We start from the raw sequence: 15504 nt of genomic DNA, 5'->3' as shown, positions 1-15504 counted from the left end.
CCAAAAACAAGCATGGACACCCTGATGGGCAATCACCCAACACCTGTGTAGTGCGGGCAGTGTTGTAATATGGGTTCTTTGGATGTCTCAATGATGAGATCTTGAGACTTGTAAATTTAAACATGAACTCTTATTGTTAACCTTTAACTATTTAAAGATCCCAGGTTGCTGTCATGCACGATGCTGTTGCCTCCATGCAGGCTGCCTCCAGAATATTCTTTCTAGACTGTTCTCTCAGTCTATCACCAAGTGACTCTGTACACTGGGAAGAATTTTCCAGTCGGTAAGCAGGGACGGGGTCCACTTGCCGATGCATAAAATGACATGCGGTGATGTAGGGCGGGCATCCCGACATCACCGCGCGTCATTTAGATTGTCAGTTCGGCAGGCGCGCAGCCACATTGGCTGTGTGCCTGCCAAACTGTCAAAGGCCTATTAAGGCCATTAAGAAAGTAATTAAAGTTGCTAAGAATGCTGCTTGTCCAATCTTACGGTTGGCGGGCAGGCGAAGAGCCCAGGTGGCCTTCACATTTATCATGAAGCCTCATCCACGGGTGGGATGAGGTTTCATGAAGGGTTTATTAATTAAATAAAAAATTTTGAAAAAATTAATGGACATGTCCCAGCTCATGTGACAGTTTCACATGAAGGGACAAGTCCTTAAATTTTTTTTTCACCTTTGTTAAATTTTCCAGAACTTAAACTAATCTCCCTGATGTGCCTTGGGTAGATTTCTGCGCTCTTCCAGAAGAGACGCATGGCGCTTCCAGGTGTGCGTCACGCTAGGCGGGCCTTAATTGGCCCGCCAACATAAAATGGTGGCACACACCCGATCGGGGGCGCCGATTGGGTTCGCCCTTGCTCCCGCCCGCCACCGCACAATCCTCCCGACGGGGGGAATATTCAACCCATTATACCTCAGGCGGTGCCGTTCCCCAGTCCCATGTTAATCCTTGCTATGCTGAGCACCTTTATATTACAATGGCATGCAAGCACATAGCATCATACAACATCCTCCTTTCTTTTCCAAAGAAAATGTTCTCTTCCAATGGAGTATAACTATTTGTAATGCAATCTTTACTTGCTATCCCTTCTCCCCCATCTCAAGTGCCTGACTTTATAAATTCAGATAGTCTTGAGGCTTGACAGTTCTTCCATATCTCAGTCTGTCACATTTGGAAAAATGGTACTAGTAATCTGTGCTTCTGGTACTTGGTTATCTCCATTTGATTTGCTTTTTGCTCTCCTTTGAGTTGTGTTTCTCTTTATTAACAACCTGTCTGCTTTCTTCAGACATTGTGGGTTTGTCCCATTCCTTCCTTCCTAGAGTGGACTCAAATTTTCTTTTTCCATTGTGTCTGCCATGTTTTTGCTGGACATACACGTTTCACAAATGGAACTTTCATTTCCACCTGTTTCGCAATCTCAACCAAATATTTGTTTGCTGTTTTATTTTCAAACCATTTTGCAAGCTTATAAGTTGTTTCATTCAGCTCAATGGTTCTCAGTATGTCTGAGACATCCAGTGCTCTTTCTTTTTCTAGTTCCTTGCAATTCAGTGTCGGATTTACATTTTCCGATCTTATATCTGTCTTCTCTTTCTCTGGCCACAGTAAAACTTTGTCCTTATCTTTCATTTTGGTTTCACTGTTGGCCAAGTCTGTCTCCGGTGAAGTCTTAACTTGTTTCAGTTCTGTAATTGTGGCTCATGGCTTCATTATCTGCTCGCAGCTTGGAAAGTTCTATGGCTTTTCCTTTCAGTGCCTCCTCTTTTCCATTCAACTGCTTCTTCAGCACTCTAGTCTGTTTCTTGTAGCTTTTGGCTTCTTCCTGGAATATTGAACTTTGCTGCCAAATGGTTGTTCAGTTTGTGCAGAGTGACATTAAATTCATTTTCCTTCTCTTCGTAATTTTTCCGAGGAACAAACTTTGACCTGAGAGATTCTTGTAACATGTGAAACTTCTTCAGCTGGATTTCGTTTCTTTTGCGAAGCTCACTAGCTTCATCTTGGACTTTCTTGTAATTCAGCATTGTCTCCTTGCGTTTCTTCTGCTATGCTTCCATTCTGGTGTTTAAGATGGTCTTCATTTCTTCATTTTTTGTATGTCTATGCATTCCCTTTGGATTTGATTTTGAAGACAACGAACTGTTCATTCAACTGTTAATTTTCTTGTTGACCTCTTGCCAACTCACTCTGGGCTTCAGTGCATTGTTTTGTTGCTACTGATAGTCCAGTGTAGCTTTTTCTGAAGTAATAGTCAACATCATTATTAGCTCCTCATGTTTATCCATGGCTATATATTGATTCTTCAAGGAGTCTTTCAGGGCAGTGACTTCTTTGCATGCCTTTTCTGCTTGCTGTTTGCCTGGCTGTACATTTGGCTGAGTTTTCCCAACTCCTGCTTTGATTTATGAACTGTGGAATTAAGGATCATTAATTTTTCCTGCTACATTTGTGTTGTCTCTGAAATTTGTTTGTTCAGGTCTTGAACAGCTTGGTTCATTGAAAACTTCAGTTTATCATGCATTTTCAAAGGTATATACTCAGCTTGAATCTTGTGCTTCAAATCTTCCAGTTCAGCTCCGATGCAGACACTTTCCTGAAGAACAGTTTCATTTACTTTTTGCATGTTTTGTTTCTTTTGAGTTACCACAGATAACTTTGCTTCATTCATCATCTACTCACTCTGCACTGCTATCTGTCTCGCTCTCTTTGGGGTCTTTGGCTTCCTCTCTGGGGTTTTCTATTGCTCTCTCTCTGGGGTCTTTTGTTGCCCTTGGTGACTTATTGGGATTTGCCCTCTCTTTGGAGTCTCTTTCTGCCCTTGGTGCTTTATTGGGATTTGCCCTCTCTCTGAGGTCTCTTGTTGCCCTTGGCACTTTATTGGAAGTTTCCCAATCTCTGAGGTCTCTTGTTGTCCTTAGTGCTTTATTGGGAGATAACCTCTCTCTGGGATTTCCTTCTTTAAGGGTCTGTGCTCGCCACAATTTGGAGTTTAAAATATCTGTCAAAGCCTTTTAATATCTCACCAAATGTTGTTAAGTATTGATCTATACTGTGGCTGTGGTGTACTTCACCAGCAAATGAACCAAAGATGAATGGAAACTTATCAACTTGTATTTCTTTTGATTCCTGATTTAATCTTCTACTTCTTATGTAAACTAAAAATTGCCTTCTCTAAGACTCCCACTCTTGGATCTGGTTTAGCCCTTTCCATGGCATAAATGCATCTGGCTGCTCTAATTTTCTGTCCATGGCTGGTTTTTTGCTTTTCAGTCAATGCTTTAAATGTCATTACCACTTTAAGAGTTGTCAGTGCAGTAACCATTTTTCTTCCTCTCGGGTTCTTTCTGCAGCTGTCAGTTTCTCTGTGTACATTTCCCATGCTTTTTCCAATTTTGGCAGACTCCATGGCAATTGTGGGTCTTCTTTTTTTAAAGCTGTTTTAAACTTTTAAATTAGGAGCATTTCTTTTCTGGGTGATTCCTTCATTTATTTGAAACTCCTGAATGGTTTTTTGAATGTCCCAATGCTTTGGGAGGTTTGGTGGGCTTGTGGTCCGATTGGGTCATTTTTTAAAACAATTTAAAGTAACAGCATTTATTCTTAAAAGCAGCAGGTCTCTTTTTTTTTAACTCTGCAGGTTCTGCTTAAACTTTTGACTCTGCCAGACCATTTTTTTTACACTTTTTTTCAAAAAACCTTTGTTTTTTGCTTGCAACTCTCTTTCAGCTGCCCTCTGGATGCAGAGCCTTTGGTATCGCCACATATTCTATAATGTAAGTACAGCTTATTTTTGTAATCTTTGCTCCCTGTCCCATGAATAAACCAATATTCTTCACACAGTGTCACTCAGGGTCTTGCAATTTTTGTAGTTTTGCTCACCTGCCTTCATGATCTGACCAGGCTTTTTTGCTTTTTACTCTGCATAACTTGGGGGTCTTGCAATAAACATCCACTTACTCTGGTGGATTCATCAACTTCTAAATCTGTTGCAAACCTTCTTCAACTGTGTCTTCAAGTTTTCATCTAAGGTGCACATCTTTCTAGTTTGGCATCAATTGCTTTTAGATTTTCATACCTTGGGATACTGTTCTGGGTTCACCATTTGAAATGCTGCCACCTTTCAGATCACCACTGATGTGATATCTTTTAGAAGCATCGTCCACTGCCAAACATGTTGTACTATGGGTTCTTTAGATGTCTCAGTGGTGAGATCTTGAGACTTGTAAATTTAAACATGAACTCTTATTGTTAATGTTTAAATATTTACGGATCCCAGGTTACTGTGAAAATGACTGCCCTTGACATCAGGGCTGCATTTGACTGAATGTGGCATCAAGGAGCCCGAGCAAAACTGGAGTCAATGGGAGTCAGGGGAAAACTGTCTGCTGGTTGGAGTCATACCTAGCACAAAGGGAGATAGTTGTGGTTGTTGGAGATCAGTCATCTCAGCTCCAGGACATCAATGCAGGAGTTCTTCAGGGTAATGTCCTAGGACTAACCATCTTCAGCTGCTTCATCAATGACTTTCTCTTCATCATAAAGTCAGAAGTTGGTATGTTTGCTGATGATTGCACAATGTTCAGCACCATTCGCAACTCCTCAGATACTGAAGATGTCCAAATGCAGCAAGACCTGGACAATATCCAGGCTTGGGCTGACAAATGGCAAGTAACATTTGCATCACACGAGTGCCAGGCCATGACCATCTCTAACAAGAGAGAAGCTAACCAATGACTCATGACATTCAATGGCATCACCATCGCTGAATCCCCCACTATCAACATCCTGTGGGGTTACCATTGACCAGAAACTGTACTGGACTAGCCATATAAATACTGTGACTACAAGAGCAGGTCAGAGGCTGGGAATCCTGTGGCAAGTAATTCACCTCCTGACTCCCCAAAGCTTGTCCACAATCTACAAGGCACAAGTCAAGAGTGTGATGGAATATCCTCCACTTACCTGGCTGAGTACACCTCCAACAGCACTCAAGAGGCTTGACACCATCCAGGGCAAAGCAGCCCGCTTGACTGGCACCACATCCACAAATATTCACTCCCTCCAGCACTGACGCACAGAAGCAGCGGTGTTTACCATCTACAAGATGCACTGCAGGAATTCACCAAGGCTCCTTAGACAGCACCTTCTAAACCCACAACCATGACCATCTAGAAGGACAAGGGCAGCAGATACATGAGAACACCACCACCTGGATGTTCTCCTCCAAGTCATTCACCATCCTGACTTGGAAATATATCGCCGTTCACCACATGGACTACAGCAGTTCAAGAAGGCAGCTCACCACTACCTTCTCAAGGGCAATTAGAGATGGGCAATAAATACTGGCCTAGCCATTGAAGCCCACATGCCTTGAATGAATGAAAAAAAATGGTGCTGTTACCTCCATGCAGGCTGCTTCCATAGTATTCTTTCTAGACTGTTCCGTCTGTTACCACGTGACTCTATACATCATACTGTACATGTACTGTACTTGGATTTCCAGAAGGCATTTAATAAGATGCCATATCAAAAATTATTACAGAAGATAAAAGCACATGGTGTAGGGGGTAACATATTAGCATGGATAGAAGATTGGCTGGATGGCAGAAAGCAGAGAATGCATGAATGGGTCTTTTTCAGATTGGCAGGATGTGATGATTGGAGTCCCACAGCTGTCTGTGTTGGGGCCTCAACGTTTTACAATTTGCATCAATGACTTAGATGAGGGGAGTGAAGACATGGTAGCTAAATTTGCAGATGACACAAAGATAGGTAGGAAAGTATGTTGTGAAGAGGACATGAGGAGGTTGCCGACAGATATAGATAGGTTGAGTGAGTGGGTAAGGATCTGGCAAATGGAGTGTAATGTGGGAAAATGTTAAGTTGTTCACTTTGGCAGGAAGAACAAAAAACACAGAGTATTACTTAAATGGAGAACAGCTACATAATCTTGAAGTGCAGACTCATCTAGATGTTCTAGTACTTGAGTCACAAAAAATTAGTGAGCAGGATTTTCCCCCTGACGGGGCAAAGTTGAATTGCGGGCGCACGGTGTCATTTTACGTGGGCGGGCCAATTAAGGGTTGCCAGCATGATGTCCGCTACGCATCCCTATGCGGGCAGGGGGGGATTCCCTAAACCTAAATGCTGCCTCAGGGAGATCGGCTGTTCTGTCACAAATATTAAAAATAGAGAAAAAGAATTCCTGACATGTCCCCTCATGTGACACTGTCACATGAGTTGGAACATGTCCATAAATCTTTTAATAAAATTTTTAAAAACATACATGAAACCTCATCCCACCTGTGGATGAGGTTTCATGCTTTTTCTAATTCCTGCCGGCGCTCCTGGCCTGCCCGCCAACCTTAAGATTGGATGGGCAGGTCCATTACTTAGTTAAATGACTCTGTCAATGGCCTCAATTGGCCATTGACATGATGATGGGCACACAGCTGATTTTGCTGCACCCTGCCTTCCTGAAAATTTAAATGGGGCCCCGCACATCGTTTTACACATCGGCAAGTGGACCCCACTCCCCCGGAGCCCTGCACCCCCGCTCGCCGACGGGAAAATCCTGCCCAGTGTCTACATACAGCAAATAATTAAGAAGGCTAATGGAATGCTATCCTTTATTACGAGAGGAATTGAACATAAAAGTAAGGATGTTATGCTTTAGTTATACAGGGCATTGGTGAGATGCACATCCAATACCTTGTGCAGTTTTGGTCTCCTTATTTAAGGAAGGATGAAAATGCATTGGAGGTGGGTTCAGAGGTGGTTTACTAGACTGATACTTGGAATGAATGGGTTGTCTTATGAGGAAAGGTTGGACAGACTGGGCCTGTTTCCACTAGAGCTTAGAAGAGTGAGGGGTGATTTGATTGAAGTATACAAGATCCTGTACGGCCTTGACAAGGACATGGAAAGGATGCTTCCTCTTGTGGACGAGTCCAGAACTAGGGGGCACTGTTTTAAAATTAGGGATCACCCTTTTATGACAGAGATGAGAAAAATGTTTTTCCTCTCACTTTGGAACTTTCTGCCTCAGAAGGTGATGGAGGCAGCATCACTGAATATTTTTAAGGGCAGAGGTAAATAGGTTCTTATTAGGAAGGGAATCAAAGGTTATCGGGGGTAGATGGGAATGTGGAACTCGAAACACAAGCAGATCAGTCATGATCTTATTGAATGGCAGAGCAGGCTCGAGGGGCCAAATGGTCTACTTCTGTTCCAATTTCTTGTGTTCTTATCATACCATGGGCGGTGCTATTCTCCAGTCCCACATTAACCCTTGTTCTGCCAAGCATCTTTACATTACAACGGCATACAAGAACACACAGCATCATACAACAAGCAGCATGGTAACTTTCTGTTGCCTACTTAGTAGCCTGATTTCTGCATGCAGCCAGCACTAACTGCTGTTGATTGGCTGCATATATAGCAGATGCCTAAAATTGACACTTTTTGGCACTGTTTAAAGCTATCTTGCACTGTTTAAAGGGTAGGTATGTTCTGGCTCCAGCAGGTGCTGGAAGCAGGAGCTGAATCTAATCTGAGAAAGAGAGATGAATGACTGGACATTGGAGACAGGAGTCATCCATCTTTTCCGATGTAGGACTGGTGATATTGGTGGAGGAGGTTATCCTGTATATATACATCCTGTGTCCATACGAGGCCCTCGAGGCAAATAATGAAAAGGGAGTGGGAACAGATAACTGTGGAGGTTAATGCCATAAGTTTAGTCTGGAGGATTTGGATGCAGTGCTGCAAAAAGTTTAATTACCTCACACAATAACCTACTAACTGCACCACTAGCCTCAGCCACTTCTTAAAACACAACACTCACCAACCAATAATCTTTTACTGATCAGAACTCATATCTAACATGCATATTCTTCACCTCCTCCTCACACACTTAACATTGTTGCAAGTGTCACACTGATGTCTCATAGCTAGCGCACGCTGTCAGCTACTCAACCATGACAGCCATATGGCTGGAAGGCAAGGAAGTTATGATGAACCTTTACAAGACATTGGTTCAGCCTTATCTGAAGCATTGTTTCCAGTTCTGGGCATCACATTTTAGGAAAGATTTGAAGGATTTAGAGAGGATGCCAAGATTTATGGGAATGATTTCATGGATGAGGGACTTCAATTATAAGGACTTATTGGAGAAGTTGGGGTTGTTCTCCCTAGAGAAGGTTGAAAGGAAATTTGATAAAGGTATTCAAAATCATGAGGGGTCTAAACAGATAGAGAGAAACCGCTGTCTTTGGAGGTGGGGTTGAGAACCAGTGGACACAGACTTCAGGTGACTGACAAACAAAACAAAGGTGATATGAGAATACATTTTTTATGCAGTGAGTGATTAAGACTTGGAATGAACTGCCTGAGGGGTGGTGGAAGCAGATTCAATTGTGGGGTTCAAAAGGGAAGATAAAAAAATTGCAGAGTTACAGGTAAAAGATAGGACAGTGGGACTAATTGAGTTGTCCTTGCAGAGAATGGTGTGGACTTGATGGGCCAAATGGCCTTCTTCTGTGCTATAACTATTCCATGATTCTTTATCATCCAAACATGCTGTATGATACTCATCGACAGACTACCTTCTCTCTTCCTGGAGAAGGTGGCACACAGTGAAAACAGCAGGAAGTAATTGGAAGGGAAGAAATTCACATGCATGCTCCAACCTCCATGGAAAAGATGGTACTCACCATAATTGGAAGGGTCATTGAGGCCTTGGCCAGCAAGGCAGCTGAATCCATTGAATATGACATATCCTCATACTTAATCCTTTTTCTCACGTTTTACATCTCTCTCTCATCCCACAATCTCTTCTGATTTACAAGCGACAGATACTGAAAGCATTGTCACATTCGTGATGTGCCTGTGAATGTATGAAGATGATTTTTTTTTTACTTTTTTGAAAAAGGCAACATGGAATGTGGCCAATTTATCTTGACCCATGATGGAGTCCGAGGTCAGGTAACTTTTGATCTTTGGACAGACAGGAACTAACTTATGTTTCTGGAAAGTCATTAAAATATAAATGTCCATGTGGAGGACCCTCCCTTGAAAAGACATTCAAGATGCAAGATCATTTGTAGAATTTACAGCTCCTATTGCCTGGGTATTTACATAAACTCAAATACAATGGTCACCCCAGACTCGATGTCTGCAAACTCTAAACCTAACAGAGGTATGGAGAAACCAGTTTGTCACAAGCAGGTGTGAATGGCCATCATTCATTGTCCATTGTATGGCAATGGCTTATGAGTTTGGATCATTTGTTTGAATAATATAAGTATTGATTCCATGGCCACATGATTGAAACTGGATTAGATAACAAATACTATTATTCCAGGGACGGGTGAGAGCAGGTCAGTCTGGGACAACAGCACAAAAGGGACCATCACCCAGCAAGAATAACAGAATCCTGCCTATACAGACAGTCAAATCAGAGCAGTGAGAGAATGGCTAATTTTGTTTCCACCTGCAAGGATATATTTCTTTCCTACAGAAGCTTAGAGACTTTCAACTTCCACTTATCTTCAAAGAACCAAGAGAGGAACCCATCAGGCTTACAGGACTCATTAAGAAAACATAATTCATTTCTTGTTATTCAGTTAACAATGTAAGTGCATGCATCAAGTTTAGAGCTCATCTTTTCTTGTATGTATGTGTCTTTGTAATTGAAGTAGTGAGTGATTTTATTGCATTTGCATTTCAGGTGTTGTGTAAAAACATTTCTGCTTTCTTTTGATTTAAACTCACCAAAAAACCTGTTTATGTCTATCTTTTAAAGTCAAACACTGATTTTATTGCATACAACCAAGAGGTGAAGGAAAAGGGGAAAAATTATCCCTTCACCTCTGTGCATAACAGCATGCACCTCTTAATTTCCTCTCTTCCATCACCACAATCTTATCCATGTCCCTTTTTCCTTTCAGGGACCCAAGGAGTACAGCTTGGTCAAGCAGTGGAGAAAGATCAAGATACAGTGATAGCGAAGACTCACTGTCAATTGATTTCACACTCACAGCAACCAGCTCAGATATTGGCACTGCGTGTATCTTAGAGAAAAGATTAGAAGCGGTATCTGCATGTAGGGAGACATTGGACACAGGTGCCCTGCAGCCAATGTTGGGATCAAGGATAGTGCAGGAGTCAGCTCACTAGAGGGCGAGGTTGCATAGTAGTTCTGCTGCAGAGAACTCAGATTAGAACTTTGATAGGTCAGGCATCAGTAGAAGGCTGATGGCTGTACACAAGAAAATGCTTGGTGCATTGGGAAGCCTGCATTCAATCTCATGTAGCATGGAGGACCCATGGAGGAAATCATGCCTAACAAATTTGATTGAGTTTTTTGAGGTGGTGACTAGGTGTGTAGATGAGGGTGGTGCAGTTGAGGTAGATTACATAGACTTCAGTAAGGCCTTTTCGCATGGGAGACTGCTCAAGAAGGTAAGAACCCATGGGATCCAGGGCAATTTGGGAAATTGGATCAAAAATTAGCTTAGTGGCAGGAGGCAGAGGGTGATGGCCAAAGGTTGTTTTTATGACTGTAAGTCTGTGTCCAGTGGCATGCCACAGGATTCGATGTTGGGTCCCTTGCTGTTCGTACTGTACATTAATGATCTAGACATGAATGTAGGAGGTATGATCAGGAAGTTTGCAGATAACATGAAAATTGGTGGTGTGATAAATAGTGAGAAGGAAAGTCTTAGACTACAGGATGATATAGATGGGCTGGTCAGATGGGCAGGACAGTGGCACATTGAATTTAATCCTGAAAAGTGAGGTGATGCATTTTAGGAGAACTAGCAAGGCAAGGGAGTACACGATGAATGGTAGGACCCTAGAAAATACAAGGGATCAGAGAGACTTTGGTGTGCAATGTCCATAGATTCTTGAAGGCAGTAGGACAGTAGATAAGGTGGCTAAGAAGGCATATGGGATACTTACCTTTATTAGTGGAAGCATTGAATACAAGAGCGGGGAGGTTATGATGGAGCTGTATAAAATGTTAGTTAGGCCATATCTGGAGTACTGTGTGCAGTTTTTGTTGCCACACTGTAGGAAGGATGTAATTGCACTGGAGAGCGTGCAGAGGAGATTCACCAGAATGTTGCCTGGGCTAGAGCGTTTCAGCTATGAAGAGGGACTAGATAGGCTTGGGTTGTTCTCCTTAGAGCAGTGAAGGACGACTGAGGTGTACAAAATTATAAGGGGCATAGATAGGGTAGATAGGAAGAAACCTTTCCCCTTAGTGGAGGGGTCAATAACCAGGGGGCATAGATTTAAGGTAAGGGGCAGGAGGTTTAGAGGGGATTTGAGGAAACATTTTGTCACTCAGAGGGTAGGGTTATCTGGAACTTACTACCTGAAAGGGTGGTAGAGGCGGGAACCCTCACAACGTTTAAGAAGTATTTAGATGAACATTTGAAATACCATAGCATACAGGGCTATGGGCCAAATTCTGGAAAATGGGTTTAGAGTAGATAGAGGCTTGATGACCGCTGCAGACATGAGGGGCTGAAGGGCCGTTTTCCATGCTGTAAAACTCTATGACTCTATGAGCCCAGAATCAACAAGGCAAAAGGATTTGTGCAAAATGTGGAGTCCATCCATTCCAGGATGGAAATGGTAGCCAATATCATCAACACACTTGTGGGTCAAAGCATGATGCCACATCTGATGGCCATGTCTCAGCTCCCACTGTAATTCAAATAGCTTCCACCAAAAGTCTGAGCTCTGCAGTGGAAGCTCACACTGCTGTCATGAAAGTTCTAACTGTTACCACCAAGGCTGTGGATTAGAGCATTGAAAGTCTAGCAATCTGTCCTCCATTAGATTATTAGGATTGCTGAGGCGCTGTCCATGGGGAATACCAGCAGCTCCATCGAGCATGAGTTTGCATTACTATCCTGGGATTTCAACATTTGTGCTTTCCCCGCTTCACTCTGCCATCGTCCTCGCTGTTGCGCTTCAGCCAGGCACCTGAGGCTGCTGCAATGCATGCCAAGATAGTGCAGTCTAAAGTCATCTTTCTAGACTCAGGTCTTCTCCAAGTCAGCCTCAAGGCCATCTGCAGTCTCCCCCACCAAAAGTCAGCAACCTTTCTCCAGCCATGCTGTAGCACTGCTCCTAGCACTCAGACAGACAAATGTGCAGTGAGGGCTGGCAGTAAGGGATTGTACAAAGCATAGATGTCTTAAGTGTTCATCAGTAAGGTTCAGGTAGGAGAACTGCTTGCTGAATACATTGGACAGATATGGCATCTTGCTGAGAGCTCTGCCCCTACTCCCCCTCCTCCCATTGTAGCAACTTGTCCTACTCCATGTGACCTCTGTTCAATCTCCCAGTGGTGCTCTATTCCAAATTTAAGCTTGTATGCAATATACCAAGATTTCATTTATAAATTTGATTTGGAATGTTTAATTTATGTTGGCTTTTATTTTTGTATTTTGGCCATGAGTATGATGTGATGGTCCTTGATAAAAGGAAGGTAACCAATGTGGTACTATTGATGAATGGGGAATTGGGGTTGAGGTTACTAGAATTGCCCTTGAATTAGTTCTTCACATACACCCTGGGCATAAAGGAACTGTCTAGGCTATTGCCTCCCCTCCTTTTCCACCTCATCCTTTTCTGTCCTCCTCATGCTTTTGCTCCTCAACTTATCTGTGCCCTCATGATGGCAAGGTTATACAGCTTGCAACCATGAATCTTGACACCTGCTCAGTTGAGTAGTGTAAGGCTCTCCAGAGCAGTCCGGGCAGCAGAATTGTTGCTTCAGCATGCCAAAGGTCTATCCTATCACATTACTTGTGGCAGCATGGCTTTCATTGTATTCATGCTATGCACGTGTGTGGGTTGCAAACCAGAGTCATGTTGTTCATGGATTACCCATGTTACTCAATAGCCACTCTTTGGTTTGCCACTGTGGGTGAAATTTAGCTGGCATAGCTGACTGCCACAGAATCAACACATTATGACTGCTGCAAGAATATTGGGCATTGATCTGCATATTGAGCTGCTTATGGTCACACAGCAGCTGGACACTGATGGAGTAGAATCCCTTTCAGTTCCGTGCATGGTGTAGCTAATATACAGCGCCTACAAAGCAATGTGCATGTAGTTAATAGCACCCTACACCAAGGGACCTTGCAAACTCTGGTGCTTGCTTTGCCTGCTTGTCTTTAGCAAGGGGGACTAAAATAGTTACTTCACTTTGAATGGAGAGCCTCAGTGATCTCCCTTATACAACAGTGAAAGCAAACTGTGAGATGTTGCTCATACGTCAGCTTGGAAGGAGCCAGACACAGAAAATGTCATACTGACTGTCACCTTCACAGCCACTGGCAATGTGGTCCTTGCCCTGCTCTGAGAATGGAGTTGCAATTGTAATAGTTGGCAGAATTCATTGAAGACCTCCTTATTAAAGCATAGATGTCTCAAATGTTCATCACTGAGGTTCAGGTAGGAGAATTCTCACCGAATACATTAGACAGATATGGCATCTTGCCGAGAGCTCTTCCCCTACTCCCTCTCCTCCCCTTGTAGCAACTTGTCCTACTCCACGTGACCTCTATTCATTCTGCAGTCATGCTCTATTCCAAGAGGAAGGCCTCCTTGTGCACCCAAACCTAAGAACAACTGGTTTATGCATAAGCCTTGGAATCAGCAAAAGGTACTTTAGCACCTTCCACACTGCTTTCTGTAGACTTTGAAAAACCATGGAAAGTGCCAACAATTGCAGAGTTGTAGCAACAAGCATAAGAAATCAACCAGCAACTAACCTATAAGTAGTTGATGATCCTTTTAACTAGCACTGGTGTGGGTGGGGGTGGGGTGGTCCTTCCTGTGGCTTAATGCATATTCAACTATGAGCTTAAGAGAGGGAGATGACTGGAGCACTGATCTCCAAAAAGGCAGTTCTGTTGTCAAATCATCATTACACACTGGCTGATGTCATGATCTGCCTGCTGTTGTGAATGTCTGAATTCATAATTCATGTATTTTGGAGGTATAACTTTTAGTTTTACAAATAAACTTTTAGATTGGATATTAAAGCATTAAATGTAAGATAAATGGAAAATCTGATGAAGAACCTAGTAAACAACCCTAAAGTGAATGCAAGTCAAACAAACCTGGGTTAATTACAATTAGAAAGGTAACCTATATTTATCTTACAAGGTCACAATAGGAAACAGAAAAAAAAACTTAAACAATAGGTGACCCATCTCTGGACCTCTTAGTGGAAACATGGAATCTGGAGAGAGGGCATTACATCTATTAGAGGTATAAATTATACATATGAGTCACAGAATCAAAGGGTGTTTTGAAGGTAAAAAGATAACTAGTTTGCGTTTCTGTTTGGGAACATCCCAAAGCATGTCACATTGCCAAGGAGATGGGCTGTGGGGGTTAGAAGGTTCTTTTGCTTAATTTACCTGGGTGTTTCTCACAAAAGGCAGTTGTTGTTTTGGTCTGGTGTAGTTTGCAGCTCACTTGGAGAAAAAGAAAGCTGCCAGTAGGGTCAATTTGGAAGGCTGTTTATATCTGCCAGCATCCAAGGAGCACAGAGGCCATTAAGAAGTGGGGGTATTCCTAATCAGTAGTCACTAAACATGAATTGTGATTGGGGGACCTATGTTCAGAATGAGAAATCCAAATTCATTAGGAATTAAAATTGTCAAATCTGCCTGGTAAAGTGAGTGGATGAGATTGATGGTGGAAACCTTGCAGAGAGAAAGATCTCTGGGATTCTAAGTGTCAGACAGAGAGACTGAGGAGAAATCAAAGTGAATTTTGAAGGGTTGTGGCATTTTGGGTTGGTTCCAGAACAAGTGAATGAACTTTCAAGATTCAACATGTAAACTATAAGGGAACAGTTGAGGGGAGATAAAAATAAAACTGTATTTATAGCATACATAGTTATAAACTGTAATATTAACTTAGCAGCACTGGATTTAAAAATACAGGAAAGTTTGTTCTTGTTTGAAAACATGAAATCTTTAAATAATTTCTTTCAGTAAATCACTGGGTGTTCGAATTTCTCTTAAACACTAACAGTCTCTGTGGGGGTTGTAACAAAATTGGGGGCTCTTTGCAGGATTTTGAATCCACAGATGGAAATAAGTGTTGGGATTTGCTAGCGTTCAGGCTCAAAGGATTTCACAATAAATTTTACTGTACCTATCAAAAAAGTAGCATGGCTTTGTCAATTGCTGAAGCTTTTCTTGACATGGAAGATTTATCCCTAGTGCTTTGCAACAATGAACAAAATCTAGGTTGGGAATTTAATTCAACAATGTGGTGGGCGTTGGGTGGGGTTGGGGGATTATTAAGTTTATTGCATGTGGTAAGATAGTTGTTAAGATGCATTTTCATTTCTTCCTGAGGGGAGATGTTGTCATTATCTGATTCCATAATTCATGCATTTTAGAGGTATAACTTTTAGTTTTAGGAATATAACACTTATATTCAAGAT

This window comes from Carcharodon carcharias, chromosome 2, assembly GCF_017639515.1.
Source record: "Carcharodon carcharias isolate sCarCar2 chromosome 2, sCarCar2.pri, whole genome shotgun sequence".
In the NCBI taxonomy this organism is placed as follows: domain Eukaryota; kingdom Metazoa; phylum Chordata; class Chondrichthyes; order Lamniformes; family Lamnidae; genus Carcharodon; species Carcharodon carcharias.
Note: the sequence above shows the minus strand (reverse complement) of the source record.